The sequence below is a fragment of the Zootermopsis nevadensis genome, unplaced genomic scaffold (assembly GCF_977971745.1).
Source record: "Zootermopsis nevadensis isolate Lab colony 2312 unplaced genomic scaffold, Znev_1.0 Znev_ptg000006l, whole genome shotgun sequence".
Classification (NCBI taxonomy): Eukaryota; Metazoa; Arthropoda; class Insecta; order Blattodea; family Termopsidae; genus Zootermopsis; species Zootermopsis nevadensis.
In genome coordinates this window covers 14,214,420-14,226,584 of record NW_028259138.1, presented here as the reverse complement: position 1 = coordinate 14,226,584, position 12,165 = coordinate 14,214,420, and the positions used below count along the sequence as shown (strand labels likewise).

The 12,165-nt window shown below is 40.0% G+C and overlaps 1 protein-coding gene and 1 long non-coding RNA gene across 7 annotated transcripts in view; both read right to left on the bottom strand.

Moving 5' to 3' along the window:
- Window positions 1-12,165, bottom strand: part of Gfrl (Glial cell line-derived neurotrophic family receptor-like) — a 557,991-nt gene that overhangs the window by 234,112 nt on the left and 311,714 nt on the right. The gene's annotated exons all lie outside the window — the stretch shown is intronic.
- LOC110831161 (uncharacterized) lies at window positions 3,757-9,707 on the bottom strand. The gene is made up of 2 exons (XR_002543487.2): window positions 9,525-9,707; window positions 3,757-4,210 (listed from the first exon to the last, which is right to left on the bottom strand). It is a non-coding gene; the product is annotated as an uncharacterized LOC110831161 (long non-coding RNA).

Genomic DNA, 12,165 nt, shown 5'->3' with positions numbered 1-12,165 from the left:
CTTATAGAGAACATAAGGCCGAAGAATCGGCCTTTTAAAATTTATAACTTGTGTTGGGCAAGGCCGTGGTCTAGGAAACACGGAGTTTTCCTCCGTGGCATCCCAACAATTACTCCATTCACACACAGAAGAAGGCAATGGCAAACCACTTCTGGATCATCTGCCAAGAACGTATATGAACAGGTCCCAGTCCGAGAAAAGGATGGAAGGATCCTGTTCATATGGACCTGTCGTCAGACAGAACACTAAATAAATATAAATATCAGGAGTCAGCCTTTTCTTAGACTCATAATGCATGAGGAAACACGAATTCTTCCACGGGCATTACATATGTTTATTGACAACTATCTCTGAGAACTTCTACATATAATTATCTCACTTTAACTCATTGACAGAACTGTGCAAGACTTAATACTTGCAGGAGTTTGTGGGGGTCAGACACAAATGTGGAAACAAGGATTCAGTTGTATTACCAACCTAGTTTCGCCTGACAGTCGAACTGAATTACGTGTCGCCCATCCGCTCAGTCCGGGATTAGTTGCATGCACATAATGACGTACAGATATTTTTAATTAAGGGATAAACGCGTTTACACGCTTTACGTTACTGAACAGGGTAATTGGACACCACAGAAAGTTGGCGAGTTCATCTCTGACGTAATATTCAATCCACATTATATGCACAAATAAAATTGTCCTTGCACATGAGCACAGAGGAAAAATCAGGAAGGAGGCGGATGTAGACCACAGCGCGTTCCGAACCCCAGAACTAAGAAGTAACAGTAGATTATGCAATTTGTAGTCCGCAACCCGGAACAAAATCGACCGGAATCCACTGAAGTTCTGAGTGAGCGGAAAATAAAACTTAAGGCCCCGACTATCCTAACCACGGTCTCCCACTCCGCCTGCAGCGACCTTCATTGAAAGAGGCGCCACATTCTTCGGACGCAGAAGAAGAAATTTAAAAAGAAATTAATGGTTGACTTTACGCGACAAACAGAATATTATCCAAATATTTCTCTAACCTTTAAGAAAATATAAATTTTTAACGAACGAAAGCGACCATTTAGTCCAAATGCACCTTCTCTTTTCAATGTTCTGTTACATTTCTGGCTACTATAAAATTCTTCTTTAAATACTTAACCTGTATTCTTGTCCCAGAATATAATTTTGGAGTACAATGTCTTCCCCAAACAAAACAGTGGTGGTTAAATTTGTCTTCGATCGTCTACCACAATTGGTGTTCAGTACAGAGACAAACAATTTCACCAGGTCACTTCTCCTCAGGGATGAGACGTTTCCTCTCGAGAAGACAATACCAGCATTATCTATCTTCTATATAATTATATTATATAATTCTTGAATATAATTATTTATCTTCGTCTACAATCATTAGTTTCCAAGACACAGAAGACATCTACGCCAGGAATGGAACTCAGGACAGTTTTATCGGAGTTTTAACCAATGTTTCTGTGAACTCCCTTCGATACCATGTTTCTATGGAGCTTGTTTACCTGCCACAAGAACCACTTCTGCCGGGACACGAACTCAGACTTTTGCCATTTCCCGGTCTCAATGAATAAACACGTAAAGTTTGGTGCAAATCCGTACGCCCATTCCCGAGCTGTATGCAAACATATACACACAAACAATTTCAATTATTTCAATTATTCTGACTCATTAATCAAAATTAAATCGTGATATATCAAAGTGCCAGAGAATAAATCTAGAAATATGAATAGGACGCCCACTAAAACAAACATTATTTAACATTAATATGAATAAAATAATTTACTGCAAGTAGATGCAGTATACTCAAATTCAATTTAACTTCAAGCTAAAACAACACAGGGAATTAATACACTGTTGTAGGCAGATGACTTGGTGCTTTATGTGACTCGGGTGATTGTTTAGACTGAGCCTACTTAACGTAACAACTTAGATCAATTTGGAATGTAAATAACTCCATTAAAAAATGAAGTAATTGCACTTGTAGGGCACTTTTCAATAAGAAAAAAGAAACTGCAATATTAAGCACCTTACCGGAACAAGCAAATCAACCACGGATTTGACATCTAAAATTACATACGGAGAGAGAAACCGTATAACTTGACAAATAATTTTTTTGGGGGGAAGGGGTGGAATCCTTCCGTGGCTTTAAAACATGCGATTTGGTGACGCTGCTGTGAACAGTTATAATATTGCGGTCGAAACACGTAATTCATTGGCCTAACGTCGTAACCGGAAGAAAATTAGGGAAAACTGAGAACCAAAATTGTTGCTTTGGAGGATGGCAGGGAGGTTTTGTCTGTGTTGATAATGTCGTTGAAAATGCAGCTGCAACAATAATTGGCCAGCGACTGTCCGAATTCCCAACGTAACGAAGCTACACACACCAGCATCGCAGAGTCTGCTGGCGTAACACATCGGACGCGAGGGGCAGTGAGATCCATGTGTTCCGGGTTTGCTTTTGGTGTGGGGGCAGCAGAACGCTTCAATTCTCTCATTTGGGTCTTTCCATGCAATGTACGAGCCAGCCGGACCGAGTAACGCAGGTGTGTGTTTGTGCCCTGTAACAGATGGCTCGTTCCCAGAAGCTAGGATGCACGAGTCTGTGCGCGTATGTGTCAATGTTTGTCTATGAGGAGCTTCGGGAAACAAAAAATGCATTTGGAATGAACAGGGCGAAGAACGATTAACATAAGTGTCCTTAATATGCGAGTGTTACTAACAACACGTCGCTTAATTACAAAGGCATCAGTGACTATACACAAATGATGACATCTGGAAAACAACACGAAAATACCAAACGGGTGGAATAATAATAAGAATGATAATGTTCTTAATATATAAAAATATTTATTGTTTAATATTCTTTAATATCAATGTCCTGAGACTTTGTGATTGTGAAGCCTCGGTTTAATTACGACTTCGCTATTAATTTAGGAGATTACTAATTGATCCCGCTAAGTACAATGCAATAAATATCCTTTGCTAAAAACACGGTGCGGTATCCAAAAAAAAATCTGCCCCACGTATACATACTTACGTATATAAGTAGATAGCCTCTTTCAATCTCGTCACAAGATAATTAATTACGATAGGCGTGGTGTGACTCAGAAATGAATGTATAATCAACGCTTTCTTTGTTTTGGGTTTATCCAACACCCGTTTTCTGATTTCAGAGAAATTCACAAAAGTTCAAAAAGTGACTTCGTTTTGAACGCTGGAACGTCATCTGTTTTCAGGTCAAAATGGACGACACTTCTATTCCGATGACACTGGAAGATCCAGCAGTTCTCTGTCTGAGGATCACAGATCCATCATACAAATATTTGTAGTTTTTCTAAGGTTTTTAAGAATTTTAACAGACTGACAAAATCCATATAATACCACTGCCAAAGACATTCAGTGAAGAACGAAATTTAAATTTGTCATACAAGAATTTTAATTCTACATTTGACCTTTCTCAATTCTGTAAGAATATTTAAGAGCCACAATTATAAAGATAAATGGGCGATAATCGAGAAACAGTGCAACTCAGGCTAGTACTGATTCGCTGATTCGCTGCTCAGCTGTTTCAGGGGTGGCGTGATCGTACGTTAGTTTTACGCGTATCACCATCAGCAGGTCGATAAAGCAGAGAGCTGCAAGAGATTGTCGCTACGCCTATCGATTATGCAGATCTTCAGGCATGAAGTTGTTTTAAAGCGTACGTCCTTCTTTCTGATTCACATCACACTCAACGAAAAATAAATAATAATTAACACTTCTGTAATTCAACATTACAATGAGAATCGTTGATACATAAACGTTATATACGCTAACCCAAGATAATATACTTAGGTTTAACAGTCGTTTAAAACCTATACAGATTTTACACACCCCTTCAAATAATAGGCCGACTGAGGATACCAGATTCGTGAGGATGTGAAGAGAAGTGGTCATCCTAGCATTTGTCTGCTACGCCTGGTATATGAAAATGTCGGCCATCTTTCGAATTGAACGCAATACATGACTGGTTAACCATAAGGCAAACGCGTTCGGTTCGGTTCAGTCCTATGCCTAAACCTTACCACTAAAGCATTGTGTTGTGTGTATCAGTCATCGTCTAATTAGCATCCCCCGAGAAGTCCATTTCGTTCTATATTCTCCTCTGGCTGACTCGGTGAGCAAACAAATGACGGGGTTCGGCCATGTTTCGAAATTCCCTGTAACATACCCCGAAGCCAGGTCAGAATACATTTGCATTTAACCAGTGATTTATGGCGACTGAAGTGACAATTCTATAAGCATGGTCACTATCAATGTGTTTTCAATGCAAATCTACAATTTGCAGTCATTGTAACATCTGACATTACGTTTGCATAAATCATAGCACATCCACGACACTTAAAATGTAAGAACACTTTATAATTCTGACATCGGGTGTTAAGGAGACTTTACAGTGGTTCACATTTATTTGCCGTCAACGTACAACAATTCGGAATTTGTTTAAATCCACACAAATACCCTCAAAATTGTTTCACTACGTGCAGAAATATTATATATTCAAAGACGATAAACAAAAGCATTTTCTTACAAACAATTTACAAATAATGAAATTGCTTTTTGTTTCGAATAAGTTTACTAGCGTTAACATGAAGGCACACATAAACGATTAGCTACATTGTCAGCGATTGTTGAGGTGCAAAACACGTTTGTGTGCAGTGTCCGAGGAGCATCAGTGCTCATTGTTGTCATTGGCTGAGCGAAAGGTCGGAATTCTCACAACTGGCAACAAACGAGGACGCGTTCAGCTCGTTATGTAAAGTGACTAGCAACATTTCATCTACATCAAGCCACTCTTTGTCTGCAAATGAATATCAATTAGAACATTCTGGAATGCAACGGAAGCCTCCGCACTGGGCTCCTTCATGTCTATTCACTTCTTTAACGTCGGGTACTCACGACAATGGCATAAGGCAATGTGGGTCCTGACAGAAGCAGAACGTATCGTCATAAGGTTAATCGGTATTCCGGCAGAGTTCGAACCCAGAACCCTCAAAACACGCAGGGATAATGACACTGAATTATGAGAGGTCCTTTTCGAGGACGTGCACCGTCTATTCTGGATTTACCAATACTCAAGGACATACATAATGTAAGAAAGTAATGTGGGGAACATGATGAACATTTGTCTTACACTGACGCGTAGATCAATACTCAGTAACATAGGGCAAAGGCCTAACCTAACCTAACCTCACTGAACCAGCGATTAGACCTCCCAGAATCCCTGTCTTGCGTTACTTTTTTTTATACTTCTAAAATGGCACTGTTATATTTCTAAACTTGTTTTTGCTACGGTAAAATTAAGGTTTTTTAGGTTGCATGAGATTACAGCAACTGATTACCACGCAAATGCTGCGTGAAAGTCACGAAATCTAGCGCGATAATAAAGAAAAGGCGGTCTGTCCAAGGCTCGTTCTAAAAAGCTGAAAAATACCTCCTTCACGAATCAGCAATTGTTAACAAATAGTCCGCGAAGAATATGAAATAAAATTGACATCAAAGGCTTTCTTTTGAAGCAACACGACGTGCACTTTGTACGCAGATCCAGTGGCCATTTTTTTTTAAAATTTGCGAGTGGGAATAACAGCGGCAAACGTAACAATGAGTCAGATGCTGCGCGAATGTAAATATCATCTGGACGTGTGCAGCTTTGTAATTGGACAGCGCATCATTGGGGGGGGGGGGGGGGGGGCTCCAATGTTTGTTGTTTAGTTTTTAGGACCGCAATATTTTTTTTACATAATGCGTTTAAACTAATATCAGTTTTTAAAACTACATCAATGACATCCTTCCCAAAAATGGCTCAACAGCGAGTAACAATCTGATTGGCTGAGGACCTCTGAGGTATTAAACCCCAAAATTTTAAAAAGTTTTCTCAAATTCCTTTAACCTCCTTAACTACTTAATTCATTTAAATATGAATATTTAATAATTCAGTTCCCAACTGGTTTAGATGCATAGTAAAGTAAAGTTTGTCCCACTGAACGCCATGCAGGCGCTTGGGGGGAGAGGAGGTGTAACTCCTCTCTTCCTTGACCTCGGCACTAGATGGGGTGAGTGGTCAGCATCACGCCCCGGCCGGCTTTACCCCCGGGAAAGGATCCCGGTACCCATTGTAGAGGAGGCTGGGTGGGCCCCCCAGAGGCTAGAGGAAAAGTCCTCTGCCCCCGTCGGGGATCGAACCCCAGTCGCCCAGCCCGTAGCCAGTCACTATACTGACTGAGCTATCCCGGCTCATAGTTTAGGTGCATTTAGAATCAAATTCTCCAGTACAAAGTTCAATATTGGGCAACGCTGTTTAGGGATATGATAGCTGTTTTTTCTATTAATGATACGAAAAGCACACAGACTTACCGCATGTTAAACCATTTGATTCGACACTGAACCGGTTTCATTCCCTTAAGTTTACAGGCAGCGTGTCACCCATATGAATATTATCGTCTCACATGTGACTCAGAGGAGAAAAAATCTTGCTTAACAAACATCTTACTCCATCCAACCTCTATAAAAAAAATCAAAGGTCTCGTTTCACCAAGCAGATCTAACTCTGACAATGGGAGTGGCTCTACGCACTCAGGGTAAAATGAACGCATTCGGAGGTAATGCTAGTGCGTGTATCTGTCCATACATGAACTTCACATTTAAAACGCGTGGAATTCTGTAATGGAAATATGCACTAAAAGCGAAAACACGTGCAACTGCTTTTGTGCATAAAGAACGAACCTTTCAGTTTAAAAGGGCACGGCTATTCCAACGTTCTGCCATCTACCTGCAGTAAGGACACAGACGTACCAATTCTGGTGGCAGGATCTACGTTTTAACTCAAGTACAGCTTTGGTTATGCTGCTTAAGTTACCTTATTGTTTAACCCAAGGTAGAATCTTCTTGACACAATGAAAAGCGCCTAAACTTCCTGGCATCACGTGTTAACACGTACTAATTTAAAAGAGATTTACATGGATAATTTTACTTCTTACGTCTGCTAAGATGGCAATCAGCGTTTATTTTCTGGAAGGAGAGTTGGCCCTTTTTCCACCAAACTTTGTTCTCATCAGCGGCCAAAGGCATCTCAAAGTAATGACAATTGAGCAAGATTACTTAAATGGGTCAGAAGCGTCAAGGTAGGTTAGGTTAAGTTAGTTATAAAGTAATGTCAATAAAATTACACTAAATACACTGAAGACGACTGTAGGCATATCAATAGTAACAAAACCAATTATCACTATTTTAAAATAATTTAGACGTTCCACTAAATAGTTTTTACTGAACGTGGTTATTTCAACGTTCATTCGCGTCTTCGCCATCACCTGTGCCATTTGTAGGTTTTCATTCTACTTGGGACTTCCTTGTTCCTTCTGGTAAGAACCTAATCGAACGGATTTCGTGTTTCTCCTCTAAATGCATAACAAGTTACAAAGTAGTCTATATATCAGCAGCTCCTGTCTTATAGTCCTAACATGTGTGTTTGATACAGCGGCATAATATAAAAAAACTGACGACGTACTAGGTTCAGCATGGGAGAGAAAAGAAACACAGTTTCCTTCCAGACTTGTCTTTCCTTGTTACTCGCAGTAAATTAAGTTTTCTTACGAACTACATAACTTTGGTAATTGGTAGAGGTTTACAGAATACGCCAAGGCTCACTCGTCTTAAGTAGTGCGTTCTTTATCTGCCATGGCGCATATCACAAACTCCGTATCGCTTCCACGAAACGCTGGGCAAAGGTGGACGTAGTTTAAATAACTCAAGTACAAGATCTGGTCGCACACGTTTCTGCCTCGAGGCACGCAAAGCCAGAACGTCACGACACGGATTCACGCGAGGGAGCTGGCGCCAAACTGCGAGACCTCACAGATTTCAGGCTCTAGTAAGATTACATAAAAATGTAAACTGCTGCCTTCGACCGCAAAGACTTCAAAATAAATTACCTCAACTCCTACTACAAATAGGTAAGCCACTACTCAGAATACTAAATAATGTCATGCACTATTAATTTATTTCCAAGGGGCCTGTTTTCAATGTTACAGATTGTCAATGAACCAGAACAATCATATTTAAAGCTATAAGCAATTTTGCACTTAAAGGCCTATCCTGCTCCAAAAGAATCATACAAAAATATCGAAGATTCGATTTATAAAATGCAATATGTTTTTTTAACTGGAGATGCTAGGACAATTCATTGGCTTGCAAGCGTATGGCTTCCATATTACGCTTCGTTGAACGCAATTAGTGGATTCTTAAGTTCTTAGAGAGCTGAGGGCGGCGCAAACCAGACACTCGCAGGAATCGAGACACGCCTTTCTTTACAGAGACGATAATAAATTTTCTCTGCATTTCAAGCGATTAGAATAGGTTTTCCGATCAATTCATGCTACGTTAAAAGTCATTTAACTTCATGTTTCCTTTGTTTCGCGAAGTGTCGTTTGTTTTGTTTTGATGTCAAATTAAGTGAGACGTTGAAATAATCAAAACCCAAGAAAGAAAATAAAATTTGGATAAAATAAATTTAAGAAGATAAGTACCAGGGGACGTTCGTCTGCAATTTCCAGGCAGAACTAGTAGCGAGGTTAAGCCGAACACGTGTCAATTTGCAACCCTTAACTTCGGAGTCAGGCTATAATTTAAGAGCACATAGACGCTCGCTTATCTATCGGTGTAAGTCTGTCAACAGACTATTTAAACTTAAATAACGACGAGGTTATTCCTTTCAAAGACGAGGCATGGCTATTTTATAATTTTCCCGTGAACAAGCTTCAACAAAATCTGAACTGCTCCCTGCACTTGCGAAACTGAATTGACTAAAGACGCCACAGTGAGACTGTCTCATGTTTTAGCGATCGGCAGAAATTCTGCTACACAGTTCAATGTTAGGACACGGTGATTTTTTTTTTCCGTTCCTATGCGATGAATCAAAAGGCAAGAGGCTTTGACCTCACTCAACTGGGATTCTTAGAGTCCCCATGCAATAAAGGCATGGAGATACAGAGAGCAACAGAACTTCACTCCGGAGCTAATGCACCAAAAGGTATTGGAACCACAACATCACAGGGGCTACAAATAATGCCACATGTAACCAGAAACTGAAAAAAAGGACGGGGGGCCTGAGGAAAGACACGGAACAGGATAACAAGCAGAATTACGAGTAAATAAAGAGACCAGCGCAGTAACCAACAAAGAACTCATTCGCGGTTTACGTCGTGATGAAAATGAGGTTTGTTGTTAAGTGGGTTATGGCACACAGCAATCCAGGAGGTACTTAACCAACTTTAGGAGGATCATTTGACCTCCATTTTCCACTCTGAAGTCTGGTGTGGCACTGCTACAAGAAGTTTGTAACACATCTAGAATGCAACAGACCTCAGCATTATATATTATCATGTTTCAACTTCATTCGCCCATTATTTCAAACAGCTTAGCGTGCCGATTGCAATAATATTAAGACAATTCGTAATAGGCATGAGCTAGGTAACTTACCGCTGGAGGGACTGAGAAAAACCCACGAAGAATCGCAGTCAGGTTAGGCGATTTCCGAGCACACGTTTGAAAGTCGTATCTTTGGGAATACGAATCAGGAGTGCTGACTGCTCTGTTGTGACATCAGTCTCGATTTGCACTTAACCTCTGTCTCGTATTTAACACGCGCCAGTAAGTGTAATATTGCACCTACAGTCATCAGAAACGAGAGTTAGCTACATGAATTAGGCCTAAAGAAAGGTTAGGTTATCAGAGCCTGCAAATACTCACAATAGTGCAACACCGTCCTTATTGTCCATGAAGAGGGCTGAAAGGTCTTCGCTATTTTAAGTTCTGTTGCAAGTAATGGTTGCAAAAGGGCACCTGTTAGCTGTCAATATATATATATATATATATATATATATATATATATATATATGTATATCCGTCCGTATGTCGAAGCTAGAGAGCAGCTGAACGAATTTTATTGAATCTAATATTTTGGATTTTTACTAAAATCTGTCGAACAATTTCAAACTTTGGTTAAAATCGGACAACGATAATGGGACCTCACCAGTTAACTAATTGGGGAATCCCCCTCGTCGTTATTCTACCACACAGCCAAGTAGCAGTTGCCTGACACACAGACCTGGACATTCGCATTATAAGCAAAACGCGTAAACTGAAACGACAAGAATAGAGCAATTTTTTCCCCTGTAACAGAAAATTCAGAATGTCACTCATACCGGACAGTTGCAGTTTCGCAAAAGCAGAGCCACGCGGCTTTTTTGGGGGGGGCTTACGAACTGAGAGGCTTACTACGTGTATAACGGGATGCCTGTAATCAGGAGGTACCTGACACAGATCTCGGCTCGGTTGTCGCTGGGTGCGACAACGTTTTCATAATTCCCCTTTGCCCTCTTGAATCTAACGCCCGAATGGTACAGAACCTCAAAATTATACACACGATTACATTTACATTTTATTTGGTACCTTATAAAAATAAGCGGTTTGAACATTGTCAACACTTAACTAAGAATCAATTCTGCACGCGTATGAATCACAGGTGCGAAGTACATGGGCAATAAGGGACTCTTGCAACATTTTGTTTTGGTACAGACAAGAAACAAGAAACGCGAACGAGATGCTGGCATTAAAATCGTTGTTTAATAAATGTTTAATAATTTAAATCCAAGTCCAAGGAGGTGACTCGTCAGAATGAAAATCTAGTGATTTTCTGTGGTGCAGGGAAAGAACCGCTTCAAAGAAACGTAATTCCTATTGGCTGGGGCCCTTATCACCGGCCAATCAAAGACATTTAAAATGAGGATGCGTGTAGATTCAGCGATTAAATTATAAAACAACTGGAATCCATTATTCAGTGTCCAATCTGATATTAAAACAGTGATATCATCGGAGAGGATTGTGCTGGTAATTAATCACAGATTTAACGAATATTAATCACCGTTTCCTCTTATTCAAGGCATTTAATATAAAGTGATTTATTTTCTTTAAAGCTTAAGTTACCCGTCGATTAAGGCTAATTCGTCAATGTTGTCTCGAAAATAATTACTTAGGTCTTGAAAATCGATATAGGACTACTGTAAGTTTAGAAGTATTACGTTTCGCCAAGGTCTGTCGGTCTCCTCGGGCATCTGATGCCAGGTGATGGCGTTACTCAAAGCGATAAGATCGATACGTCTCGAGTTCGGGGTCCAGAACCGAGATGTCCTAAAACTAAAGATCTTCTCGCTTTTGATACACGAGGGCGCCTTAACTGATCATTAACCAAACAACTTCCAACACGTACCAAAGCCAGCTGTTCTGACCAACTTAGGCCGCTGAATATTGCCCTATAAGTCAATTTATTCAATTTCAAAGGAATTACCACTTTTAGTAACATTTCTGATCTAACTACCTTTACCATAATTAAATACAGGCAACTCTCGGTTTACGAACGTTCGATTTACGAACATTCGCCATAACGAAAGTCACATTTCATTCAAAAATTTCTTAAAGTCGCCAATAGATAGAGTTTTTTAATGCTTTAAAATGGCTGATAACATATACGATACGTATCGTAAAAGCTCAGGAATGGAAGATACGTATAACGAACAACGTCTTGGAACGGAACTAGTTCGTAAACCGACAGTTGTCTGTATCTGCCATAATATCACTGCGTTAAAACTGTCTAACCCCAAGCAATTTAGTGGATAATGGTGAATTACAATTTTCGTATTGTCCGATCAAAATAGTGTGCATCTAGAAACCGTGGTTGTCCCTCTATTTCGTTTAGAAATACGTAGGTTTTTGTGCGATCGCCATGTCTCATTCACGTCACGTGTTTCTTTTTGCAGTGAAACAAAATTTCTGTACTGCGTTCCGTTCTTGAAAGAGAAACATTTCGCTGATGGCACGAATACTGTGTGCGCATTTCACGAAACCCCTCCAGCACCTAATTACGGCAGGCATTTAGATTAAAAACTTGTTTTACCAAAACCGAGCTTGTTTCGCCGGACAATCTCATCCTCGTCACACTTCCAACTTACGTTATAATAAAATAAACAAGGCAGACGTGGAGCCTGGTTTTGTTTATTGTCACATCAAACAAAGACAAACTGTAACCCTGCCAACGTCAACAAAACAACACAAGTTTTTTTAT